The sequence below is a fragment of the Monodon monoceros genome, unplaced genomic scaffold (genome assembly GCF_005190385.1).
Source record: "Monodon monoceros isolate NGI ecotype Baffin Bay Population unplaced genomic scaffold, NGI_Narwhal_1 Super_Scaffold_12, whole genome shotgun sequence".
Classification (NCBI taxonomy): Eukaryota; Metazoa; Chordata; class Mammalia; order Artiodactyla; family Monodontidae; genus Monodon; species Monodon monoceros.
The window spans coordinates 42,179,889-42,192,709 of NW_021703768.1; the positions used below are offsets into that span (position 1 = coordinate 42,179,889).

The 12,821-nt window shown below is 41.7% G+C and overlaps 1 pseudogene; it reads left to right on the plus strand.

Moving 5' to 3' along the window:
• The first annotated feature begins 357 nt into the window (after positions 1-357).
• Positions 358-1,672, plus strand: LOC114892076 (annotated as a pseudogene).
• Positions 1,673-12,821: the final 11,149 nt, after the last annotated feature.

Consider the following 12,821-nt stretch of genomic DNA (forward strand, 5'->3'; position numbering starts at 1 on the left):
AAACAAATGGGAGCTAATTAAAAGCTTTTGCACAGCAAAGGAAATCATTGACAAAATGAATAGACAACCGAATGAATTGGAGAAAATATTTGCAAATGATATGACCACTAAGGAGTTAATATTCAAAATGTATAAACAGCTCATACAACTCAATATCAAAAATACCCCCCAAACAACCCAATTAAAAATGGGCAGAAGACCTGAATAGAGACTGCAGTGAAAGCCGAGACAGCGGGCATGGGAGCAGGGGGCAGGCGGACATCTTGGGATCTGAAGAGTGGCCAGGCCGGCTGAGCGGGGGCCGCAGACACCAGGTCTGTTCTCAGAGAGATGGGCCGCGGAGACTGAGCTGCTGCCATGACTGGAGGCTTATTCATCTATAATCACAAGGGTGAGGTGCTCATCACCCACGTCTACCGAGATGACATTGGGAGGAACGCAGCGGTTGCCTTTTGGGTCAATGTTATCCATGCTGGGCAGTGGGTACGCAGCCCCATCACCAACATTGCTCGCACCAGTTTCTTTCATGTTAAGTGGTCCAACATCTGGCTAGCAACTGTCACCAAGCAGAATGTCAGTGCTGCCATGGTCTTCGAATTCCTCTGTAAGATGTGTGACATAATGGCTGCCTACTTTGGCAAGATCAGCAAAGAGAACATCAAGAACAATTTTGTGTGCATATATCAGCTTCTGGATGAGATCCTAGACTTTGGCTATCCAGAGAACTCAGAGACAGGCACGCTGAAAACCTTCATCACCCAGCAGGGCATCAAGAGCCAGCATCAGACAAAAAAGAGCAGTCTCAGATCACACTGGGCAGATTGTCTGGTGGCGGGAGGGCATCAAGTATAGCCAGAACGAGCTCTTCCTGGATGTGCTGGAGAGCGTGAACCTCTTCATGTTCCCACAGGGCCAGGTGCTGAGTGCCCATGTGTCAGGCCGGGTGGTGATGAAGAGCTACCCGAGTGGCATGCCCGAGTGCAAGTTTGGGATGAATGACAAGACTGTCATTGAGAAGCAGGGCAAAGGCACAGCTGATGAAACAAGCAAGAGCGGGAAGCAATCAATTGCCATTGACGACAGCACCTTCCACCAGTGTGTGCGACTCAGCAAGTCTGACTCGGAGCGCAGCATCAGCTTCATCCCACCAGACGGAGAATTTGAGCTCATGAGGTATAGCACCACCAAGGACATCATCCTTCCTTTCTGAGTGATCCTGCTAGTTCGGGAAGTGGGACGCACAAAGCTGGAGGTCAAGGTGGTCATTAAGTCCAACTTCAAGCCCTCACTACTGGCTCAGAAGATTAAGGTGAGGATCCCAACCCCAATGAACACCAGTGGGGTGCAGGTGATCTGTATGAAGGGGAAGGCCAAGTACAAGGCCAGCGAGAACGCCATCATGTGGAAGATCAAGTGCATGGCAGTCATGAAGAAATAGCAGATCAGTGCTAAGACTGAGCTTCTGTCCACCAACAACAAGAAGAGATGGGCTCAACCCCCCATTTCAATGAAATTTGAGGTGCCATTCGTGCATTCTGGCCTCAAGGTGCGCTACTTGAAGGTGTTTGAACCGAAGCTGGACTACAGCGACCATGGTGTCATCAAATGGGTGCGCTACATTGGCCACAGTGGCATTCATGAGACCCACTGCCAGCTGCCTAGTGGCAGCTAGCCTGCCTCCCCACCACCCCCGTTCCACAGGTCTGGGTGCCCTCTACCACCACACATCAGTGTCTCCTCCCTTCTGTTTGCTGCCTTCCATTTGCACCAGCCCGAGTCTAGGTCTGGACCAACCACACTGCAAGCGGGGCTCCCTGGGCAGGGTGGTTTCTGAGGCTCCTGTTCCTCCATGCATCTGCCTGCCCTAGCCCAATGCCAGGCTCTGAGTTCTGTGACCAAAGCCAGGTGGGCCCCATCTGCTCCCCTCCCCTGTGGCCACATCTCTCTGGAGTGGGAGGATTGGGTGCCCCTCACCTTAGAGCTCCCCCAAAGGCCAGAAATGGATCCCCAGCCCTCAGTTCCTACTCTGCTTTGGGATAGGGTGAGCTTCATTTTGTACATGTGTGACTTCATCCAGTTATAAACCTAATAAACTCTGTAGAATGGGAAAAAAACAACAACACCTGAATAGACACTTTTCCAAAGAAGACATACAGATGGCCAACAGGCACATGAAAAGATGCTTAACATCGCTAATCATCAGGGAAATGCAAATCAAAACCACAATGGGATATCACCTCACACCTGTCAGAATGTCTATCATCAAAAAGATCACAAATAACAAATGTTGGCGAGGATGTGTACACCGTTGGTGGGAATGCAAATTGGTTCAGCTACTGTGGAAAACAGTACAGATGTTCCTCAAAAAACTAAAAATAGAATTATATGCTACAGCGATTCTACTTCTGGGTATATATTCAACAAAAGCAAAAACACTAGTTTGAAAAGATACATGCACCCTAATGTTCATAGCAGCATTATTTACAATAGCCAAGATATGGTAGCAATCTAAGTGTCAGTCAACAGATGAGAGGATAGAGAAGAAGTGGTATATATACACAGTGGAATACTACTCAGCCATAAAAAAGAATGAAATTTTGCAATTTACAACATGGATAGAGCTGGACGGTACTATTCTTAGTGAAATAAGTCAGACAGAGAAAGACAAATACTGTATGTTATCACTTATATGTGGAATCTAAAAAGTAAAACAAACTAATGAATATAATGAAACAGAAAAAAAAATCTCCTTGTATTATCTAGTAATATATATTAAGATCCCAATTAGAGAATTAGAATTTGCACATACCACTTAGCAGTATCCATTTCAAAACATATCTGAATAACAAAGCTTTTTATATTTGACATTTCCCCTCAGTTTTCAAAGCTATTCTTTCCCAATAATTTTCATCAGAACTTAAGAACACTTGGGAGCTGCTCTACCAAATGTTAAAACATATTGTCACACTACGATAATTAAAACACTGTGTTATTGCACAAAAATAATTAATCAATGGGACAGAGTAGGAAACACTGAACAGAATCCCACTATAAAAATTTAGTTTGATAATGGTAGCTGATAAAATAAATAAGAGTATGATTCAATATAAGCACCTAAGATAACTGTGTAGTTATCTAGAAAAATTAAATTAAAAGCTTATCCCTATTACACACTACAATCAAAAAGAAAAATTACAAATGAATTTTAAAAGTACTAAATATAAAACACAAAAAAATCCCATAAATATCCACTGTGCTGGTTATTCTTTATTCTCTCACCTTTCACTGCCCTATTCTGTGCCCCCAGGGGACAGCTCTCTGGTTTCAAGTTGGGTTTACCCAACTGACAGCACCAGCAAGACAGCAGCCTGTGGAATGACAGACAGATTGGAGTATTTTTGATCTTTGACTCTTGCTGTTTCTATTCCAGGTTCTGGCAGAGGTTGCCTCCGTCTGTCAGCAGCTCTGATGAGGCTTCCCTCTCTCCTCTGGCTCCAACCCACAATGGACCAATAGTTCTGTTTCCTTTTCCCTGTTCCTCAGGCTCAAGGGGGTAATGACTTCCCATTGTTACTGGTCTCTGGGTGCCTATAAGTCTGCATCAATTCTGATGTGTGGGAGTTTTTCCCATATCACCAAGCAATTCTGCCATGCCAGCTGGGTATACTAAAATTCAACTCAGTTCTGACACTATCTACCAATAGATCCTACAAGTTAAGGGGTCAGCCCAACAAGATTGCTCCCCTAACCCCAACTTCAGACATCAGTTGCAATCCCAGGTTACTACCTGTGTTTCTGATCAACTGGCTATAGACTGGCAATTCCAATGACCCCTTCCTTGGGTTGGATTAATTTGTTGGAGCAGCTCAGAGAACTCAAAGGAACATTTTACTTATTAGATTACTAGTTTATTATAAAAGGGTATATAACTCAGGAAGAGGCAGATGGAAAAGATGCATAGGACAAGGTATGGGGAAAGGGTGAGGAGCCTCCATACTTTCTCTTGCCTCTCTCCTTGAATCTTCACACGTTCACCAACGTGGAAACTCTCTGAACCCCTTTCTTTTGGGTTTTTATGGAGGTTTCATTACATAGGTATGATTAATTAAATCCTTGGCCATTGGTGATTGAATTCAATTTCTAGCCCCTTTCCTCTTCCAGGGATGAGGACTGAAAATTTTCCAAACCTCTAACCACATGATTGGCTCCCCTGGCATCAGCCCCCATCCTAGGTTACCAAGGGGCTTTCCAAAAGTCACCATTAACCTAACAAAAGACAACTCTGTGACTCTCCCCACTTAGGAAACTCCAAGGATTTTAGGAGCTCTGTAACAGAAATGGAGACTAAGACCAACTATATATTTCTTACTAGAAATCCCAATATCACAGTGCCTCAACATTTTTGTTGGTCCCTCAGCCCTGCCCACATCTCTGTAAATAATCACTTTATTATATATTTTTTAAAAATCCAAGCTAAGTATGCTTTTTGTTTCCCCTCGGAACTCTGAATGATGTATCCACCTATATATTCTTCATTTGGCACAAAAAAGGCATCTTTAAACAAATAAACAGAAAGACAACAAAAAAATAGGAGAACATAAAAGGGAATTTTTATAAATTAAGGAATATTTGCAATTTTTTGGATTTTTTCTAGTCTATGTTTGAGACTAAAAAGTATGATGATATTCAGTGTGGCTGAGTATGGTAAACAATACCTCTTTGTTGCTGATTTGTACCATAAATTAGCACAATCTTTCTGCCAGATAGTACGTTAAGGCTCAGTATAATTTTAGAAGTAGAAGAGTAAGAATTAAAGAATTTACTCTAATGATACAATAAAAACTTGCACAAAAATTTGTGAGGCATTCTTTACTTTGAAGTATTGAAAATGTAAGAAATTTGTTAAACAAACTAAAGTCTATCCATATTATAAAACACTATACTGTCAATAAAAATCATCTTCCAGAAAAATACTGAGTGAAGTGGAAAAATGCTCACTAAATTTAAGGAGGGAAAGCAAGTTACAAAAGGTATATAAAATTCCCACCTTTATTTTCAGTGGGCATATCTCCATGTCAACAAGTTTTTGTTTAGGACGTGATTCTAATGGCAGTATTGTACTTCATAATATGGATATGCCAAAACTTATTGTACGCCGAGAAGAATCAAAGGTTAAGTTTAAAAATGTCAAAAGAGGAGAGGGATCAAGATGGTGGAGTAAGAAGACATGGAGCTCACCTCCCACCATAAACATATCAAAGATATATCTGCATGACGAACAATTCTCACGGAAAACTAACTGGAAACTGGCAGAACTCCTACACAACCAAGGCTGCAAGAAAGATTCCCCCATATATACTGGGATCCCCAGTTCCAGCTGAGTAAATAAATGCATACCTATCGATAATTACTTTAAATGTCAATGAACTAAATGTTCCAATCTATAGACATAGGATGGCTGACTGGATAAAAAAACAAGATACTCCAATATGCTGCCTATGAGAGACTCACTTCAGGGTAAAAGACACACACAGACTGAAAGTGAGGGGATGGAAAAAGATATTTCATGCAAATGGAAACAAAAAGAAAGCAGGAGTAGCAATACTTGTATCAGACAAAATCGACTTTAAAAGGAAAGCTATAACAAAAGACAAAGAAGGGCATTACATAATAAAAGTGATCAATACAAGAAGAGGGTATTACACTCATTGACATACATGCACCCAGTATAGGAGCAAAACAAATACTAACAGACATAAAGGGAGAAATTGACAGGAATACAATTATAATAGGAGACTTTAGTACTCCTCTGATATCAATGGACAGCTTTCCCAAACAGAAAATCAATAAGGCAACAGAGATCCTAAATGACACAATAGAATAGTTGGACTGAGTTGATATCTATAGGATAGTACATCTGAAAAACAAAAAAAGCAGAATACACACTCTTTTCAAGCATGCATGGAACATTTTCTAGGATTGACCACATACTAGTATACCAAACAAGCCTCAACAAATTTAAGAGGATAGAAATTATTTCAAGCATCTTTTCTGACCACAATGGTGTGAAACTAGAAATCAGCCACAGAAAGAAAAACAGGGGAAAACAAATGATCACAAGGAGACTAAATAACATGCTGCTAAAAAACCAGTGGGTCAACGATGAAATCAAAGAGGAAATCAGACAATACCTCAAGACAAACAACAATGAAAACACAACCTTACAAAATCTATGGGATGCAGCAAAAGCAGTTCTAAGAGGGAAGTTCATAGTGATACAGGCCTTCCTCAAGAAAAAAGAAAAATCTCAAATAAACAACCTAACCTGTCACCTAAAAGAATTAGAAAAAGAAGAACAAACAAAGCCCAAAATCAGCAGAAGGAAAGAAATAATAAGGTGAGGAAATAAATAGAATACAGATTAAAAAAATAGAAAATATCAATGAAACCAAGACCTTCTTTTTGAAAAGATAAACAAAATTGATAAACTTTCAGTCAGATTCATCAAGAAAAAAAGAGAGCCCAAATCAGTAAAATCAGAAATGAAAAAGGGGAAGCTAGAACCAACATCACAGGAATACAAAGGATCACAAGAGATTACTATGAACAAGTATTTGCCAATAAAATGAACAACCAGGAAGAAATGGACAAATTTCTAGAAAAAATACAGCCTACCAAGAAGGAGTCAAGAAGAAACAGACAATTTGAACAGACTGATCATTGAAGCTAAATCGAAACTGTAATAAGAAAAACTCCCAGCAAACAAAAGTTCAGGACCAGATGGCTTCACAGGAGAATTCTACCAAACATATAAAGAAGAGCTTATACTATCCTTCTCAAACTGTTCAAAAAAATTGAAGAGGAAGGAACACTCCCAAATTCATTTCACAAGGCCATTACCCTGAAACTAAAACCAGACAAGGACATCACAAAAAAAGAAAATTACAGGCCAATATCTTTAATGAATATAGATGCAAAAATCCTCAGCAAAATATTAGCAAACCAAATCCAACAATACATAAAAAGGATCATACACCATGATCAAGGTGGATTTATTCCAGAGTCACAAGGATGGTTCAGCATAGGCAAAAGTGTTTTACTCATTCAATGAACATGTCCCATCTCTATTCCATTGGATTATTCTGAAGAAATCAGCATTTTTAGGACCAAAAATCCTAAGAGGTTATGAGCTATAAAATGCAATAAGCACAGATCGCTTTTATTTCTAAAAGCCTAGTTTTCAGTGCATTGCAAATTATTTTCCAATTTGAACTGTAGACGCAGCCCAGAACTTCATTTAAACTCAGAGTTTATTAGTGGGGGAGATCAAATGAGCTGTCTTGGCTGAACGGCAGGCCAGGAAAGCATGTCTCCTTTCCTCACTTCCCCTGGTGGATTTGACTGGATGGGACAGCCACCATCATGTCCCTCTGTGAAATGCTCCACTGAGGTTGCCAAGCACATACATACCATTCTCCTGAAACACTACTCTTCGAAAGGGTGGAATTCCCTTGTGCTCTTGTTTCATCTCCCCAAGCCTAGTATTCTCAAATTCTCCAAGCAACGCTCAAAGTCTTGGAGAACTCAGTGTGGCTTTAATTTTCAGTTGCTATCAAATGGGATACAATTAATTTCTTGTGGAACTGATTTTTTTTAATTTGCCAGGAATTTCTAAATAGGCTCTTTCGGTGCTAAGTCTATGAATAAACTTTATTCTTGGGGCAAGGAAGAAATATCTCTTAAAAAATAAAAAACCTCTAAGGATTGTAACTTCATGGCAAAAAAACAGAGTAATTAGGAAAGTAGACTTTGAAAGCAAGCAAATATAGACAGATGGGGGTTTGAGTACTAACTTTGTAACTTTCTAATCTGGTCATTTTGGTCAGTTTGCTTAACCCCTCTATGCTTCAGTTTCCTCACCTGTAAAATGGGGATAATTATAGTGCTGATCACATGTGTTTTGAAGATTAAATGAGATGAAGATATAGGGTGACCAACAGGCCTGGTTTTTGCCCAGGCCTGAGGGGTTTCTTGGGACACAAGACTTTCAGTGCTAAAGCTGAGATATTCGCAGACTAGGATGGCTGGTCACCCTATAAGAGGTCAGGTACTTATATAATGCCTGGTATCCATAAATGATAGCCATTATTTTATGTATTACAGATATCTTTAAGCATATTCCCATGGACATGTTTTCTACATAGGTTAATTAGACACATCTCGACTTTATGCTTTATAAAAAGACTAAAACATATAACAAGAAAAATGCTTCATTAGTAGATCAGCATCACTGTCCATTTTTAAGGTCTACTTGGTTATTTCTAAAATTCTACAAGTCTATTTTTTTGCTTACTGACTTCAAGTCTTGAAAAACCTCACATTGCTCTGTGAAGTAGTATGTAAGTACACATTTCTTCAAAAGTGCACTGTGGCAAGATAAGAAGCTTTGTCACAATAAGAAATGACTTGTAGAATAATCTTTTTAGTACAACGAATAAAAAGTCATTTAGGGGACATCAAGCTTTTGGATACAATATTTCCATGTGAAATATTTCTAGTTAAGACGGCCTACTGAGCATATTTCTTTAGCAGTCCTCTCCTACCTGTCAGTCCTATTTAACAACATAAATTTCTCTTTTGTCCTTATTCTCAGGCATTGCAGAGACTAGGAGGGAGCTTATCAGGTGACCTCAGATCCTGGCAAACTCGTGGCTGACCAAAAGCTCTTGGGATCACATTGACAAATCAGGGGAAAGGGATGCAGAGCCATTGTTTTCTAAGTTTGTCTGGTTTTAAGAGTCACCTGGGGCTCTTATTAAACATACAGATTTCTGGGTTCCTCCAACAGAGATACTGATTCAGAGAGGGGGTGGAGAGCCCTTGAACCTGTAATTGATTGGTGTCCCCTGAGACGCTTATGATGGGGCAAGTTTGGAAATGGTTCTCAACCAGGGATTGTCATTATGCCTGGGGGTCTCCAAGCACTTAATGCCATGAAACCAAGGATGATAAACATCCCACAGTGCTTGAGCCAACACAAGACACAAAACAAACCCTGGAAACAGGACAACCACTGTATAGAATTTTAAATGGAACTCTACACTTCATTTAGACACTCCATTAACGTTTGTTAATTTAACAAAATTATCAGTATCCCAAGGAGCTAGACTAAGTATAGGCTGGCCTACAGATGATAACATCTCCCCCTTGAGGGATAAGGGAGAATTACTTTCATACGAGCAATTATTTTTAAACTGATTTATTCCTGTTCTTATTTTCTTCAAAGATTATATAATGCTATGTTTTATATGTAACACCAGGAGAGAGAGTACTATTCCTTTCAGAAGGGACATTCTGAAAGAAAAGAAATAACCATGTGTAAAAAGATATTCTTTAACAAGTCTTGTTCATCGTTTCCTTCCTACTTACTGCTCATCAACATGGCATGCATAATGCTTGTCCTCCTATTTACCTTTTTATTCTTTCTGCAGTGGTTCTCAAGTATAGTTCTCTATACCTGGAAGGTTTAATTTTCCTAGGGTTCTGTCTTCTCCTATTTTAAGTTTTCTTCTTGTATTTTCTTCTCTCCCAAGTGCCTTTATTTCCCGTGCTTACTTTCTGTCCATCTACTTCTCTTTCTTTCATTTTCTCTCTAGCATTTAGTCCCTCCTGCCTTATGATCTAGAACCTTTAGTGCCTGTATCATTCCTTGGATGTTACAGGCCAGCTGCCTGATGTGGGATGACCAGCTGTCCCAGTTTGCCCTGTACTAAGACCCCTCTGTCCCAGGGCAACCAGGATGGCTGATCACTCCACTTAACCAGTAACCTGGGGAAATAATACACTGACACCAGGTGGAGGGAGGAGTAACTCTGTTATTGGTAGTACCCTGCTGGGTGGCTGTAGTTTTTTAATTAGTGATTGTTGGAAGAGCATGCAAATGCAAATAAACCAAATAGAGGTCAGAACCAATTATTAGCAAGAGTTTCTCTGGTCCTTTCTGTGAAGGACCAGAGAAACCAAGTATGTGACTAAAAGAGACTTGGAAGATCAGTGTGAGAGACTGAGTTGGTCATTAGAGCTGAAGGCTGTGAAGCTGATGTGTAGCCCTGCCTGTGGAGAAAAGAGGATAGTTTTGGCACTGAGATGTTTGAGCCGAGTAAAAACCACTGATGACGTAGTCTATTCCAGAGTAACCGACAAATCAGGAGGACACATTGAAGAGGCAGAAATGGCTCTTCCTGCTTCTGGGAAGCATTGTGGAGGCTGAGTCTTACCAGTCTGAGTTGCAGGATCAGAGACTTCTCACCGGCGAGCTGAGTGGGCGTTCTCTCAGGGGCTCAGTGGAGCCCCGAACAGCCTTCTGTGGCTTTCTCCAGTGTTCTGGCTCAGAGCGAATTAGAGTAGTTAGGGGCTAAAATGTCTGACCGAAAACAAGCTTCACCACCCCCGTCGTTCTACCATGAAAAGGACCATTCCTCTTTTACCTTCAGATTGTCTTTGTATGTGCCAATATCCTTAGTCAAAGGCCATACTAAAATATAACTCAGCCCCACTGTGATGCTAACTGATGACCCAGGGTTTGTTTTATTTTTAGGAGCCATAGGAAGAGCAGCTCTGTCACCTCTTCACTTCCCCTGTGAGAGAGGATTCCTGCTTCCAGGCGCACACGATGCCTATCTGACAAATTAGACAATTTTGAATACATGACTTATTCTTCCGTAATTAATTCATTCTAGCGGAAAGCACAGAACTCTGAGATTCTTAACAGACGAAGGGAGTGAAATCCAAGACTCTCAAGTACTTCTGGGGGAAGTCTGACTCAACCATTGTTCCTTGTTTTCATTCAGCAAACCGTTTATTGAGCATTTAGTACATACTGAGCACTCTGCTTGGTGTTGTAGATAAAACAATGAAAATAGTGTAATTCTTGACCTCAAGGCACGGACGCTATGGTTTTTAGAAAGTTACCTACATGTGAATAATAAAGGTGACAGGTGCTAGAGTCAAAGCATATTCACGTTACAAGGTAAGGGTGTAGTCCGTTCTCCCTGGGCTGTGGTCCCTGCAGAGATCTAGCCTACCAGCTCTGGAGGAGAAGGTCTGTGACTGTGATTGATTTATTCATCATTGATCTCCACTGCCTCACACTTAGTAGGTGCTCAGTAAATAGTTTTTCAATGAGCAAAAGATGGTGTTGCCATAAAGCATGGTGGATGTGCACAGAAACGATGCAAGTAGTTCAGCCAAAGGGTCCAGGTACTGCATGATCGGGCCCTGCCTCCCTCTCCAGCTGCCATCTCCCATGCTCTGCTCCCCTTCCGTCATGCTGAGCAGTTAAGGCTTTATCCTGAAAGCAATGGGGAGGGGGGTCCCAGAGCGTAGTTTTATGTCGGGCTCTGACATGGTCAGCTTTGTGTTTTAGAAAGATAATTCTGGCTGCAGTGTGAAGGATGGATTAGAGGGGGAAACTCTGGAGTAGGGAAGATCATTCAGATTAGCAGTCATTCAGTTGGGAGAATGCACACAAGAATTGCCCGGTAACTGTCCAGGGCCCACCCCAGACCATTTGAACCAGAATCTCTGGAGATGGAATCCAGATATCAGTAGTTATAAATTGTCCCAGGTGATTCCGGTGGGACATGAAGTTGAGTAGCATAAGATGGTTGCAGAATGGAAAAAGGGGGCATAGATACTCGGGCTATTAAAGGTAGAGGAACGCCACCACTAAGTAACAGAGCAGGGGCGATGAAGACAGGGAGGAACTGAATTACTCACAGGCTCTGGCTGGAGTCATTGACATGGGAAGTAAGGTGACTGACCTTTCTAATTTCTCTGGAGTATCATGCTTTCAGTACGGATGCTCGGTCATCCCAGGGCAGTTGATCACCCTACAGGAAGGATAGTGAAAACTTTTACCAAAATAAGTAATAGGCATCAGAGTGTGGTTGGGAGAAAGATGATTAATTTTAAACATGGGTGACAGCTGCTAAGTATTGGTGACTAAGGCTGTCCTAAAGCTCACAGCTGAGGATCAAATGAGCTAAATACCCTACATTCTAAATTCCTAGAATCACAGCTGTTAGGGCCATACATCCTCAGCAGGGCTTGCTAAGAGAAACCAGGAAGCAGAACAAGCACCACCACATCCCACCCTAATATAAGATGAGGCTGAAAGGGAGAAGGCTGTTGCCTTTTGTAGAAGTATGTTACTCATGTGGAACTACTTATTTTCCAGAACAGGGCAGGGTGGCTCTGGGCTACCTCTCATCCTCAGAGCCAGAGGGAGGAGCTGACAAGAGAACTGCTCACAGGTGTGTGGGTCTCCACCTGTGCCGGTCCCTGTCTGGACAGTTAGAGGGCACAGGCTCACTGTGCAGCCCCCGTGCTACCAGGGTAGAGGAAATGCACATGGGGGAGAGATGCTATGGTGTGGGACTGCTGGGTGAAGCAGGTTCACCTGAAGCAGGTTTGAGTATCCCCACTGAAACCCCAAGCAGTTTGGAAGATGGATCCCACATGTGCCTGAAGACGCAGGAGTTGGCTGTGGTGAGTAGATCATATTTGGAACATTGTCCTTACCTGGGAAAGCCACAGCAAAGAGGAATGAGATATATGGCTGCCAGCTCAGGGGCTGGGCCTGAAGCTGAGAATGAAGCTCTCTCGTGAGGGACCCCTAACACCCAGAGTTGCTGCTTGGGAGCAAATTCCTTGTCAGATGAATTTGTCAGCCTCCATCTGCCCACACTGAGCACAAGGACAGTAAGCTGGGTCCCGCAAGTCCCCTCTCCCTTCCTTAACCCTCCTTCCTGAGCTCTATC